Raw genomic sequence first — 16,360 nt, forward strand, 5'->3', positions numbered from 1 at the left:
ACATCCTTCCTTCGACGACTCGACGCCATCAGCGGCCCCAATCTACGACATACCAGAAGCTACAAGGACCTCGCCAACTTCCTACAGACAATGGTCGATACATTCACGACACTTGGATTCCAGCACGATCTACACTCTACGACAAATGTCCAAACAGTTTTGTCAAAACTGCCTACCCCTTGCCGACTAGAATGGAATAGATACAATCTGCAATGCAACATCAGACAACCATCACTCATCGACCTCACCAATTGGTTCAACATCTACGCCGAAGCATGCAGCGATTTGCCGAGCCACAGCAACAACAACAACACCAGAAACAGCAGCAGCAACAACAACTACAACAGCAGCAACACTCAAGGATCATCATCCAACGGTCACACCCACCAACATGGACCATCGGATCACCGCGCCAATCAGAACCACCGGAACCAGCAACGCAGCCAGCAGCAACATAAATCTGGACAAAAGGATCAACGACGAGATTTTTGCCCGGAGAAACGCAATTGCCAGTACCTTGGAAAATGCCATCACTTCATCGCAATGAACCCAAAGGACAGATTACAGCATGCCAGGGACCTACAACTATGTTTCAACTGCCTCAGCCCCCACAAGTTCGCCGACTGTCAATCAACGCAAACCTGCCGGACGGACGGATGCAGTAAGAAACACCACACACTTCTGCACAACAGCAGCACCTACAACTCGACGACACAAAGGGAGACAGCCAACCGGAACTCCAGACAACATGACGACACCACCAACTGCAGCACCAGCATAAACAGAAGGAAATCGACTCGCCACATTCCGACCCTGCCAATAACGATCTCTCATGGCAAACATACAGTTCATGCCTATGCAATGCTTGATTGTGGAAGCAAACTGACATTGCTTAAATCATCAATCGCCCTCCAACTCAAACCAGATCTGCAGTTAGACGACACCATCCAGCTAAACCAAGCACTGACATCATCAGACACAGCTTCTACAAAGATGACGATTGCGATTGGACCCTACAACCAGCAAAAGCAGCCATTTCAACTAAATGACATCGACGTCATAATGGATTGGAACCCTTCCCAATTCAACCCTGAACTCGTCAACTCCATCTGCCAAAGAAACGAGCCTCTTCAACACATTCGGATAGCCACACTGCCCTCGAAAGAAATCGGAATCATCATTGGATGCGATTTCGCCGAACTCGTGACACCTTCAGAAGTAATCCATTCAAAACAAAATGTGCCTATTGGATGGAAAACGCCACTTGGATGGTCTCTCTGCGGACGAGACAATGCAGCGACACCCAACGACATCAACACAATCAACTTCACGACAGACGATAAACTCTTTCGCCACGTAGCTGAATGGATGAAATTGGACGCCGAAGGGATTTCAACTGACCAAGGCAGCCTCTCAACAGACGACAAGGAAGCTCTCCGCATCTTGGAATCTTCAACAACTCGCTTGCCCAATGGACACTACGAAATTGGAATGCTTAGGAAACGTGGACAACAACTGCCAAACAATAGATGGCTTGCCAAGAAGCAGCTCGACAGCCTTCTCCGACGACTGAAGAGAAACACCGAGATGGCACAGAAATATCAGGAGACCATCGACACCGACTTGCAGAAAGGTTTCATAGTCAAAGTTGATGATTCCCATGAAGACTCAACAGGAAAATGGTACCTTCCTCATCATCCAGTGACAAACATCAATAAACCTGGCAAGGTACGCCGAGTCCTTAATGCATCGAGCATCTACAAAGGAGTATCACTCAACAGCAACCTACTAACTGGACCAGACCTCCTCACAAACCTTACTGGAATCGTTATGCGATTTCGCGAAGACCAAATCGCTATTTCTGCCGACATTGAATCAATGTTCATGCAGGTCTTCGTGAGCCCAGAGGACCAGCCGTATTTGCGATTTCTGTGGAAGGACAACACGGGCCAACCCACAACCTTCCAATACACCCGCCACATCTTCGGAGCTACCGACTCACCATGTGTTGCCTGCTACGCCACTCGACAATGTGCGAAGGACAATGCCGACAAATATCCAGCCTTGGAGCAAATCACAAAACGCAACATATACATGGACGACCTATACAAAGCCGTTTCAACGCCGACGGAAGCGACACAGTTAATGAACGACCTTCAAAAGATGTTCAGCCTTGGAGGTTTCAACCTCACAAAATGGACCTCAAACTCTCAACAATTCCTCACAACAGTTAACGAGAACCACTTGGAAAACAACGACAGCCTCACCAAGAAGGAACGACCCCTCGAAAGAGTTCTTGGAGTGAAATGGAAACCAGACACGGACGTCTTTCTTGTGGAAGCAAAGAAGTTTCACGCCATTGACAAGAAGGACTTAACGCAGCGCAAACTATTGAAGTTTGCTTCTTCAATCTTTGACCCGCTTGGAATTACGATGCCACTGACAATTCGACTACGACAATCACTTCAACTTGCCTGGAGTAATGGACCTCAATGGGACAAACCTCTAAACATGGATCATTTAACAGACCTCAACGATTGGATAGACAAGCGAAGCCAATTCAACGACATCTGCCTGCCCCGGACTTACTTCAAACCAGAAACGAAGATACTGGAAACCCAACTCCATGTATTCAGCGACGCTTCCGAACTTGCCTTAGCATCAGTTGCTTACCTCAGAATCAGATACGACGACGACACAACGGAACTCAAGTTCGTCATTGGAAAAGCCCGAGTAGCACCCATCAGCAGAATGACAATTCCAAATCTCGAGCTTCAAGCCGCCACTAACGGAGCTAAACTGTCTCGTTTCATCAAAGAACAACATGACATAAGAATCGACAGTACGACACTATGGACAGATAGTACAACAGTTCTTCATTGGATAAACTCGCCGAATCAACGACACCTGATCTTCATTGCCAACCGCCTGAATTTCATCATGGACTCAACATCTCCTCTGGACTGGAGATACGTGCCCAGCAAAGACAACCCTGCAGACGACGGAACACGTGGTTACAAAGCATGTGACATGACTACCGATTCACGATGGATCAAAGGACCAGACTTCTTGTTAAGACCATCATCCGATTGGCCTAATCACCCGCCAACACAACCTACAGCCGATATTCATCTGACAGACAACGACCCACAACCGCCAACATCAGTAATCGACTTCAACCGATTTAGCACTTGGACAAGAGCACTCAGAGTTACTTCATATGTTCTTCTCTTCGCAGAAAACATCAAAAGGAAGACACGCCAGAACCTCTCACTTCAACACCTCACCTTAGGATTCGCATGGATCATTAAACACTCACAGAATCAATCATTCCCCAAGGAAATAGCATGCCTGACAAAGAAATCTGACATTCCACCCCGCAGCCCTCTACAACCTCTTTGCCCCTTCATCGACGATCACGGATACTTACGTGCCAAAGGACGACTACAGAAAGCCCCGCTTCTACTTTGCAGCCGACATCCAGTCATTCTGAACGCAGAAAACTACCCAATACAACTCTTCATGAAGCAAACACACGAAATAAATTCCCATTGTGGAATGGAACACACCCGAAGCATTCTTCAACAGGACTTTTGGATCATAAGATCACGCAAGCATCTGAAGAAAACTATTCGACAATGCATACCTTGCCGACGCCTTCGACAGGAACCAGTGAAGCCTCTGATGGCAGATCTACCCCTACAACGACTCCCTTTATCGGAAAACAGTTACCCCTTCTACTCAACAGGAATTGACTTCTTTGGACCCTTTGCCACGCGGAACAACGACGAGTACAGTAAGCGATACGTTCTCTTCTTCACCTGCCTCGTCACGCGAGCAGTTCATTCAGAAATATGCCAGCAAATTGACACAAACTCAACTCTACAAGCCATACGCCGTTTCATCGCTAGACGCGGTAAACCCAGGATCATCTTCTCTGACAACGGAAAAGCCTTCGTTGCAGCTGACAAGGAATTACAGGAAAGCCTTTCTGAGATTCAACACAGCAACGACTTCAACAATCAATGCCAATTACTTGGAATAACCTGGAAGTTCAACCCACCTGCAGCTCCTCACTTTGGTGGATCATGGGAACGCCTCATAAAAACATTTAAGATTGCCTTCTACAAAGTCATTGGAACACGGGCACTGGACGACGAAACTCTGTCAACCTTCACGTGCGAGGTTGAAGCTATGATGAATTCTCGCCCGCTAACCCACGTCTCATCAGACCCAACCGACGACGAGCCCCTTACACCCAATCACCTTCTACTAGGACGACCAACAAACAATTTGCCTCCCGGATTGTTTCTCCCTCGCCACACAACGGACAAGAAAACTTGGAAACAAGCTCAAGCCTTGAGTCAACAGTTCTGGAACAGATACCTCAAAGACTACTTGCCAACCTTGACGACCCGAACGAAATGGACAAAGCAAGTGGAAAATCTTCAGCAAGGAGACCTTGTATGGATACTGGAAGACCTAACGCCTCGAGGTCTTTGGCCCCTGGGACGGGTACTTCGTACTTTCCCAGGTGCAGACGGAATCGTTCGCTCCTGCGAAATTAAAACTAGCAGGGGGATTCTACACCGACCAGCAGTCAAACTCTCGCGAGTATTGGACCACAGTAACAACTAGATGACCAACATGATCAACGACAGCTAACAACTAGATGACCATTACAATCAACGACGACGTACCATCAGCTTCAACGAACAATTTTCTAATTTGCAACCTGCAAATGGGCCCGGCTATGTCTACGACATTTGAACTTTAATCTTTGCCGAACCTAATTTTACCACATTTTTGACATGATTATGCCGCCAAATTAGTAAACTGAAAGACTCAAAACTCAAAAATCAGAAAGAAATCATTTAAAAGCAACAACTAAACTACGATTTGAAATTGGAATCTGAATCACCCAAAAGTATTGCCATTGTCAAGGCAGTATGACGAACATTTTCCAGCGCATGATGGACTTAATCGTTGGATCTCAATCATGGATTCAAATCTCTAAAAGACCAAAAAGATATAGTCAATCGAATTTCAGCTAATCTAAACAACCAGTCGTTTTCGGTCAAATAATGAAATCACCAATTTTATGCAAAAGAACTCGAATGAACTGGCTGCAAAATTACTGAATCAGCCAAAATTGCAACTGGCTGCAAAATTACTGAAACACTAGCCATGAAAATTTTACCACTCCCTAGAAATAGTTAAGAAACTCAGACCCTATTGAGAAAAAAACTTAAAAAAACTTCTGTCCCGAATTTAGCTACCTTACAGAATCGTTTATGCCCACTTTTGATCAAAAATTGAAACTTTACTCGGAATAAATCCGAAAAAAAAACACTTTAATCGCAAAAAAAAAAAACACTTTTAATCGCATATAGATAACTTAATACAGTCGACGCGAACTTTCTACTAACAAACTCAAACTTCTGAGAATAGTTGGGAGGTGGAACGTTACAGGAACTACCTTAACGGATCGAACTTTGGAGTTATAATGGACTATAAAGCCTATTTATCCATCCGCCAGGTCAATCAAGCGAGTGAAAAAAAACTTATCAGGCCCGTTTAACACACTGTGTTGGCAAAATACCACCATTTAAATTTACAGTAAAACACACCTCGCGAGGAAAGATATGGGTTTTCCAGATCTAGTTTCTAGATTTGCAAAAAGAAAACCCATCCAAACGCCATACTTTGACGAAAAAACATGGAACCGGTACAGTGAAAACATTATAATTTTACTTTACAATCCATTGGATGAAGATGGTGTTATTGTAAGAAAAGCCATCTGATTGGCCACAGTTTAGAATACTTCAATGACCATTTAGTCGAAGTTTTACATAACAAACTTATCAGTTCGAACAACTTTTTAGTTTGAAAAATGTGACTATTAACATACTTGTTCTGAACTTTGTACTACAAATTGCATTCTCTTAGTTTATTCAAACAACGATTTTTTTTTTCAGAGTTATTTTTTATCAAAGTGTTTTTTCTTATTTCTTCGCAATTAATCAAAGTTTTGAAAAATCAAAGGCTATAAAAATTTTAAAAACTTTCAATGTATAAGTGTAAATTACAAAATTGTAGTTTCCTCAGCTCATTTAGTCTCCAATTGTTGAAAGATCCAAAATAAAACACTTATTTTTGCAAACAAATGTGGAGAATTGTTAAAAAATAAAACAAATTTTGGACATCATTTTTTTTCAACTTCAAAAATCTTCCTATAATTACAGACGAGAACATATTACTAATGCCGTGGGTAAAACAATCTACATTAAACGACCCATTATCTCAAAATAGTTGGTACCTAACAGGTACGATTCAATCGAAATTAGTTTGCATTTCAATCGAGAAGAAGTACAACTGCAAACTTAATACACAGTAAAAAGACTGGTGGAGAACAACGCAAAAAACTTTAGATCCAAGCTAATCAATCTGCGTATAATGCGCTTGATTGGGCGGCATATAACCAAGTGAAGGACGGCTATCTGGATTCTCGTACCGCAAATAAAAAAAATGCATCGGAAAAAGAATACGAATTGAACCCTTCTGCCTCACCTACTAAACGAGGCTCATCATCCAGAAGACAATCGTTGACCAGACATTTAAGCTTATGCAATTTTTTTCTGAAAAGTGTCCATTAGGAACAATGGGGAGATAAGAATCGCAAAATCAAATACAAAGCAATTAGCTTGTTGGAATCCTCTATTAGTCTTCCGAACGGAAAAAATTTGGAAATGCCGACATCGCTTTTCTGAGAGAAAGAAACCAGGGACTTTCAATAAAACTTCACACTCCCTTTTTTAAACCACAGCTGCTCAGCTGCTAAACCAAAGATGCTTATAAAAGCTCTCCCACTCCAGACGAGAAAAATTGAACCTAGGACCCAGACAGAAGTGGTAATCACTGCTCAACCTCAGGATCAAAATCACCTAGAGTGTCTAAGTTTGCGGATCAACCCAAGAAGAAGGGAAATTTTAAGCAGAAGTACAGATTTTTGCCACAATCTTCGACAAACCTAGGTGCTAAGTTAACAAATTTTCCATGATATAGCTACATTCAGCATAATTACAGTAAGTTGATAAACTCCTCTGCATCAACTCATACCGTTAACATTTGAAGAACACTAAATCGCTATTTTCTAGCCTTCATTAATTGCACTGTACCGTAATTTTTAAAACCATTCAGACAGTCACAGTACTTCATAAAAACCTATGGATCAGTTATGCTTTTAAAAATTCATCCACCCCATCAATGTTGTTCTTAAATTGCACTTTAATTCCATACATCTTGTTTTGTTGTGATTTCTTATTTGTTTTCCCAGTCACCAGAGGAAAGAGTATGAGTATTTTAGTCGTTTTACCTTCACCTTGCTTAATTTTTCCCGAGTGAGGGAAGTATTGGAATTGTTCTTCTAATCATCAGTTGCTATTCACTCGTCTTCTTTGTTATAGAAGTCAACGTCCCTCGATTATCTTCTTGCTATAATTGCAACCCCACAAAACAAAAACTTGTCTCTGATTTGGCTCTGTTATCCATTCGCAGCCACCCTCATTTGCCATACTTAACGTCGCGGAGCGTCCGTTTTGCATGAACAGCAATGTAAATTGATCTCCTAATATCGTCTCCATGTACAAAGGCCTTTTTCACATCTACAGCTGAAGTTCTCCACTTTGGGTACGTTATTAGGAATCCCGAAAATAAGCCAACTGATTTCGAACTTTTCCTTGTATTTTTTACCAAAAATTTCCACGAACTGCAAGTATAGTCTCCACTTGTCTCGCGCCATCTTTCTCTATGTTCTATGAGTTCAATCGTCTTAATTGTGTGAGAGGCTACATATTTGGATGTCAATCATTTCAGTTGATACCTTTCATTATTTATATTCTTAAGAGTTTCTCATATCACTACTAAGTGTTAGCTGGTACCTGCCTGTCAATCAATCTAGGTCTGTCTAGTTGTTGACCTCTAATTCAGTGTCTGAATTATTTGAGTTAGAATCAAGTTGAATAACCTTGATATGGCGCAGCAGGTAGATGGAGGGGGAAAAACCTCATTTAGAACTGTTGCATTCTGGCCTCCGAATCAGGCGAAGCCACAACTACTCTGGAAACATTGGAAGCAAAGATTTCATTGGGCGTTGGTGGCGAAACATGTATTAGTTTCTTCCAATTACTACTTCGATGCGACTTTAACAGAAACACAAATCACTGCACCGGGAGATGTTGGAGGAAAATCGAGTGAAGAGGGAGAAAGGACGTTTATCTCTAATTTGAACTTGGACACGAGGGACAGCGGGCACTGCATAATCAGCAACCACACTTGGATATGGAAACGATCCGATACCCGCAATTTTTAGACCTTTGTGTTGCCTTTTTCAAATTGCGAGAAGCTAATAAACAGGTGCATAAAAACAAATGTCAGATGCCGAACATAGATGAACTTGTACATGCGATAGGAAAGCTTAATTCCGAATTAAAAAAAACGGGAACAAGTACTTTACCACGATGGATTTAAGTTATGCGTACGGCAACTCCCACTCGGCGAAGAAACGAGCGTGAATGGTAATTTCTTACTGGTGGACGGGCGATCGACTGGAAGGTACCGGTTCTGGACGGGATTTTACGGATAAACGTCAATGCTGGCCAAACTCCAGCGGGTAATGGACTCAAACTTGAACAAAATACATCAAGCAAACGCTTTCTTGATGATATCTTGGTTACAACCAAGAAAACCAAAGTGGAAAACAAACCCTTGCTTGACAAGGTCCTTCGAAAACTAAACCGCGAGAACATATCATTGAACCTACCCAAATGTGAGTTCGCAAAGCGAGAACGCGAGTGGCTCGGAAACCGCATAACGGAATCGGGAGTAACACCTCTGAAACGGAAAACCGCGACAATCGACGCGATGGCTGCCCCAAGAACTGTAACGCAATTAAAATCATCTATTGGCTCGATTCACTCTTCATAAAAGCCTACCGCCAATAGCAGAGCAAGGGTACAAGTACTTTACCACGATGGATTTAAGTTATGCGTACGGCAACTCCCACTCGGCTAAGAAACGAGCGTGAATGGTAATTTCTTACTGGTGGACGGGCGATCGACTGGAACTTACCGGTTCTGGACGGGATTTTACGGATAAACGTCAATGCTGGCCAAACTCCAGCGGGTAATGGACTCAAACTTGAACAAAATACATCAAGCAAACGCTTTCTTGATGATATCTTGGTTACAGCCAAGAAAACCAAAGTGGAAAACAAATCCTTGCTTGACAAAGTCCTTCGAAAACTAAAGCGCGAGAACATATCATTGAACCTACCCAAATGTGAGTTCGCAAAGCGAGAACGCGAGTGGCTCGGAAACCGCATAACGGAATCGGGAGTAACACCTCTGAAACGGAAAACCGCGCCAATCGACGCGATGGCTGCCCCAAGAACTGTAACGAAATTAAAATCATCTATTGGCTCGATTCACTCTTCATAAAAACCTACCGCCAATAGCAGAGCAAGGGTACAAGTACTTTACCACGATGGATTTAAGTTATGCGTACGGCAACTCCCACTCGGCGAAGAAACGAGCGTGAATGGTAATTTCTTACTGGTGGACGGGCGATCGACTGGAACGTACCGGTTCTGGACGGGATTTTACGGATAAACGTCAATGCTGGCCAAACTCCAGCGGGTAATGGACTCAAACTTGAACAAAATACCTCAAGCAAACGCTTTCTTGATGATATCTTGGTTACAACCAAGAAAACCAAAGTGGAAAACAAATCCTTGCTTGACAAGGTCCTTCGAAAACTAAACCGCGAGAACATATCATTGAACCTACCCAAATTTGAGTTCGCAAAGCGAGAACGCGAGTGGCTCGGAAACCGCATAACGGAATCGGGAGTAACACCTCTGAAACGGAAAACCGCGCCAATCGACGCGATGGCTGCCCCAAGAACTGTAACGCAATTAAAATCATCTATTGGCTCGATTCACTCTTCATAAAAACCTACCGCCAATAGCAGAGCTGGCAGCGCCACTAAGACCGCTTCCTAGCAAAGAATAGAAATATAAATGGACTGAAGAGTGTGAAAATGCGTTTCAAAATGTCAAATTGGGGTAGCAAACATTATCGAACTAAACTATTTTGATATTCAAAAAGTTATTAGAGTTGTCTGTGACGCGGGTCAAAATGGTCTCGGAGCGGTTTTTGAACAATTAGGTACAGAAGGGTGCCGCCCATTCTCCTATGCATCATTGTTTTAAAACGCCGCCGAAAAAAAATAATCCACGAACGAGCTGGAACTGTTGGCAGTTGAGTGGGGGGCCAAATATTTTAGAAACTGTATCTTATGACGACCCTTTACTGTATTCACAGATTATAAGTCTTTAATTTCGGTACTCAAAGAGAATAGTAAGAAGAACAAAACCATTTTTGTGAGACTAACACAATGGCTAGACAGACTAATTCCGTTCGATTTTGTCATAGAACATAAACTAGGAGCGAAAATCGGATTTGCGAATTATTTGTCAAGACACCCAAGCGAACCACTTAAGCCTATTAGTCAATACGATAACTTACTCACCGTTGCTAAACTGGACTCTATAAGGAAATTTCTTGGTTTCAAGGTCAATTGTCAACCCCATGGTAAAAGAAAAAGTATTAGAACGCAAGAAACTGGTTCTAATCAATTTAAACGGGACCCGTCCAATCAGAATCGAGAACGGGAAACATGCGTACGCACATCAACGGTTGAGCGCGGAAAGTCATGCGTGTGAAAGCAGGCCAATAAGAGTCGATATATTTGAATACCGCATACGTCAACTAGATCAAAGGGATATTCAGTGTGCGCTATATATCGTTCCCTGGAAGACGGTTCATTAGGTGTAATTTACAACGAAGAAAAAAATGGATGAAAGTTCAAATTGTTCCTTTCCAGTCATTAAAATTGATTCAAAAACAATTCTTCAATCAGACTAGACCCTAGTCTTGAAAGTAGCGATGAAAAAGAGTTTTAAATCCAGAAATTGAAGCCATCACTAAAATTACACGGGATTCGAAAAATATTACAGTATTGTCCATTTCTACTAAATTTCCAACTATAAATCCTAATCAACGAGTCACGTCAATTATAACACGCGACTGTAAAACTGTTACGAAATCTACAGCCTTACCTGACTTCTTTAATTTGGAATTTATCGCTTCAAACATACCTGCGGATGTCGACTTACTTGAAATTAAAGAATCCTTACAAAAGAAGACAAACCTGAAGGAGCAGTTGACGAAAGTGGTAAAACACTGGGCTCAACACGCCAACGATCTTTCACTCAAGGACGACTGTGTTTGGTTAGACGGACGACTGGTAAGTCCTCTACCACTCCAACTACCGGTCAAAGCACGGATTCTTTTTTTAACCAGCATGGGAAGCGAAACATGTTCGAGGCAGCTCGGGTTGTTTGGTAATCCTATATGTACCGAAGTCTGGCGGTGAAAACGACGTACTGTCAACAGTACACAGATGAATGTATGAACTTAAAAATTTTGCTAACCAAGAGAGATGTCGGGACCAATCCTGAACCAGGGGAACCGAATGAATGCTTACAGTTGGACTTCTGGGGCCTCAGAAGCTATTTAAATGAACTGAAAAGTATGTTTTGGTCGCGATGACCATTTTTCAGGCGGCCATCGGCTATAGTTACTACCACCAACACGTCAAATAAAGGACAAAGCACTGATTTTTTCGGAGAATTATATCTTCCTCGATGAATCCACGTAGACCAAGGGTCATGTTTTACGTCCAAAAAGTTTAAAAGCTTCTGTAACAGCGAAAGCATCGAGCTAATATACTCCCCAGTAAACAATCACCGGAAAACAGGTTCGGTGGAGATAACAATAGGAAGCCTCAAAAAAATCGTGCTCAGCTATGCAACCGAAAAAGAGCATAAATTTGCTCCTTTCCGGTTGCAAACGTGTGTGGGGTCAACAGATCGTTAGGTGTATTACATTTCTCAAAAAAGCGACAACAGCACTAGCACCCTTTGAAGCACTTCACGGCCGGCAACCGAATACAATTTTGCGTAATCTCACGAAAATACCAAGTCTGCAAAACCTGAATTGGAGTAACATCCTAAAACAAAAGTGTTTATGTTTAGACAAAAATGACTCGGAGATGAACGCCATAGCTTACCCACGGCACTCGACCTTGGAGGAAAGGTCGGACCTGGAGTTCGCCCTAACTCTAAGAAAGGCATCTCTGATTATAGATAGCAAATGGAAGTAGACCAAGGGAGTGGGGAGGCTGCCGACATCTACCAGCGTCTACTAGCAGAACGCTAAGCCGGTAGAAGCTATTGAAATCGAATATAGTATCCGAATCAAATTAAAAAACGGGTTTGTACCTAGAAAAAGTGCCGTAGCAGCGAAACCCAAACAGACTACTCCGAAGAAACGTAAACCGGCGACAGTTACGGAGATGCTACAAGTGCGAAACGAGGAGTTACACGAAGTCCCAAATCGATGCGGCCAAAAACTGTAAATATTGCGAAACAAACAATAATTTGCCGAACCATCTGACGACTCGGACAGTGAGGACTATCCGCCATTGTACTCGATACCATTCGAAATTACCAGTCGAATTTGCGCCGCGGGAAGAAGCAATCGCAGCGGGTCAAGGGACGAGCGGAACAATGACGCACGAGGAATGGGGACCAGGCGCTTAAGTGCGGAATACAAAAGCAAAACGGGGGAAGGAGAGCCAAAACAGACCGGCATTAGTCTCAAGAGATTGTCTTTCGAACAGCAGCCAGAAAATAGAATTAAACTAGTATTAAACAGTCGTACACTAGCGGTCATCTCTATTTCCGTTATTACGTCCGTCATAAACTCAAAAACTGATCGAACTACTCTTTGAATAAAGAAGCGCACTTGATACTATTTTTTGTATAAAGAAGTTGGCAAAGTTTGTACAAGTTGTAGAAGTGTATAATGCAGATCCTGAGGACTAACTCATCATGAGTATTAATAGTTGGAAGGCCGATAACCCCAGGGGCAAATTTTCAGATACAAAACTGTTGTCTTCAAATGATTAATATAACTCACTTTGACCATCAAAGTTGAAAATATATCTACTCTTGTAATAATAAACTTTGAAAATTGATTTGAAAAATCAGACATGAAAAAATCAAGACTATTGATAAAAGTTCATTTAACGCTTCTTTTAGTTCGGAAAGCTCTATGACGATCTTATCCATATTAGAAACAATGATTTGTTTGAATCATTGATTCACCTGTCACTGTGATTAACTTTTTAAAAGCTTATGTCAAAAATAAAATTCTAAAAAGTGTGATCTTATAAAAATTGTGAAATTTCAATCCATATAATTTATTTTCTCGAATTCTAAAAGTAAAGGCGTTAAGATTCAAACTGATGCTTATTTACGTCGACATGTTGATATGATAAGATAGGCTATCAATAGAAAAATTATGCCTGTTGAAATTATTGGATTTATCATGATAACAGTATAATAGTACTTCTTGAGTAAAGAAGTAAACATTATACTAACGGAATGAAGTGAATAATATCTGACTGAAACCAGAAGCTGCTCTTTACTATAGGCTCTCTGGAACCCAAATAACCGAATACTTAAGTAATCTTATAAATTCTTCTAATTCCAACTTAATATCGCTTATTCGTTCTTTCATTCAAGTCTGATAATATGTACAACGTAATGAAAATTATTTGAAATTTACTTTAAAAATTTTATAGGGCGGCGGCTGTAGTAAACCTTGAAAATTATATAGTTCACCTTTATAACTTTGTCTCAGCGGAACCGGATGAGTGGAAATTGGTATATTATAGTTATGGTTATGATCAACTGTTTCAGCTCAGTGGAAGAAGACTGCAGATACAATGTTGAAAGGGTCAAGTGGGAAGAGCACAGAGGATACAGCAGTGGAGATCAGAACTGCCTTGAAGATAGCATACCCTGGGAGAAGTTGGTTCATCACAGTTCAATCTAAAAACAGTGACTATAGTATCAAGTGTAGAGATGGAGTTGGTGAGACGGCAGAGTGGAAGAACAAGACAGAGTATCCCTATAATATGCACATCTACTCTGTCCCTCATTCAGACTACAACCACATCAAGGGAACTGAAGAGGAGAGGGAGAAGGGAGAGAGTGTGATGAAGAGTGTGTTGTCTGATATGGAGAGTAGAGTGGGTGTGACGGCACAGAAGATAAGAGATGAGGTCATTTCTCGTCTGGATAGAAGTGGACACAAGTGGATGTATGTTGGAGTGGGGAGTGGAGATGGATATTGGGCTAGTTTAAATCTCACGAGTCGCGATGTTGACACAAATGGCTCTAAATACTATATTAAAATCTACCTAGGAGACTGAACAGAGCCAAGCGACTAAAAACTTCTAACTTAGTTCACTCATCTACCAACCTTCTCTCAATATCGTTACACAGTGCTACAGTATCTCTTTATAGTTTTTAATTTAACCATTGTAAATAAAACAAATGGAAGGTATCAAAAACCATCAAATAAAATATCAAAAGCTGGAAGTTGACTATAAATGTGAATTTCCAATCCAAGTTGCAGGAGGTTTGGGAAATATTCAAAACGAAATGTTTCGTTCGAAATCGATGTTGGACGAAGTGTTCTTTCTCAAAAACGAAAAAAAAACTTTGTTGCGAAAAGAAAAATGTTCATAAAACTAAGCAGATGACTGTGTGTTATCGTGACAAAAACATACAGCTTTTTTCTGTGAACCCTTTTCTGTAAGCCCAATCACGACTAAAATGACTAAAGTTTTTGATCCGACAACTGAAGTTAGAGGAAAAATATGTACTACTTTTTAAAATATTATCTGCTCTAATGGCGCGTATGTGGAGGTAGAGTTATAAACCAGAAAAAAAAGTTTTTCATTTTTGATACGATGAGTAATTAACAGTTTCAACAAATGTTATCAGTCGAGCAAAATCGGCCTGAAGTTTTTTTCTCTGACAAGTTTAGAGCGAACTGATTACGCTACTACAATCAACTAAGTCCGATAGAACTTCATGTTTATTCCATTATCAAATTGTTCAAATTTCCTGCAGGTTAAAACGTTCAAAATTGTAAGAAAAATTTTGAACTGTTTTTCAAATTAACTGTGGTCTGAATTGAATGTCATTTTCTACTTCCAGCGCAACCATCTAAACGTATTTAAATTAGCCTCTTAGGTTGAATTTTCTCTGCATAAAGACTGCTCTTAAAAAGAAGACATCCCCGAAACTTTACATTGTTCGTTAAAGTTAAGGAATAAGAAATCCTTCAAAGAAATTCAACCGTTTATAAAATTTCAAAATAAACAATTTAAAAAATCAAATTTTTCAGCACATTGTTTTTAAAATAGTCCCCCTCACTCCATTTAAAGTGCAGGAAAATGTAATTAGCGTCTAGCAGCAGTGTATCAAAAAAGATTTACGTCGATTGCCTCAATTCAAATTAGAAAAATTTCTGAGCCGAATTTCGATTTCGCGTTAATAGAATAAGGTGTATCGCGCATCTCAAATCAATTGAAACATCAATTGAAATCTAAGTTACAGCCAGGGGCGGATCTAGGATTTTCTCGAGGGGCGGGGGGGGGGGGGGTGGATTTGCAAAAAAAAATCTAAAATTTTGACGCCTTTTTTTTAGGTCGACCAAATTGATTTTTCGAGCTCTTCCAAAGCACTGTTTTGCCCGTCTTTTGGCATTTTGGCAAAATTTTCTGGGCCGCAGGCAAATTTTTGAAAAAACATTCAAAAAAGCCGTTTTTGGGCACTTTTTGAAAAATTTTGACAAAAAATCGCGTTTTTTTGGCGCGCGCTCCCCCTCAAAGTTAGTATAGATTAGCGCCGAAGGCGCCTTTAGAAAAATTTTACGGCCGGTCGGCCAAAAATTGATTTCTGAAAAGTATCAAAGGGGGGACCCTTTGGGTCGGCAGGGGGTCGAATCCCTGAGGGGATGAGGCGTCCGCACCCCAGCCCCCCCCCCTAAATCCGCCCCTGGTTACAGCTATCAAACTTTCGCAAGTGGCATAAGCACAGTAATGAAATTTTAAAAAATGAAAGAAAAGCCACTTAATTCGAAATAACTTTTAGTTCAACTTTCTAAATGCTTGTCTCGAAGATAAAAAAAAAAACTAAATAAAAACAAGACTGCTCGCATCAGGGCTAAGCCATGAATGTTACGACTGCTTTTTTATAGAGGTCTAAGGTCTATGGAGCAGTATTAACATGATAAAATTGTATGTAATAAAATAAATTGAAAATTTTTATTTTAGATTTTTTAAGGAAAATGGTCATCCCACACGTCATTTAGAGTAC

Source organism: Symsagittifera roscoffensis, chromosome 5 (assembly GCF_963678635.1).
Source record: "Symsagittifera roscoffensis chromosome 5, txSymRosc1.1, whole genome shotgun sequence".
In the NCBI taxonomy this organism is placed as follows: domain Eukaryota; kingdom Metazoa; phylum Xenacoelomorpha; order Acoela; family Convolutidae; genus Symsagittifera; species Symsagittifera roscoffensis.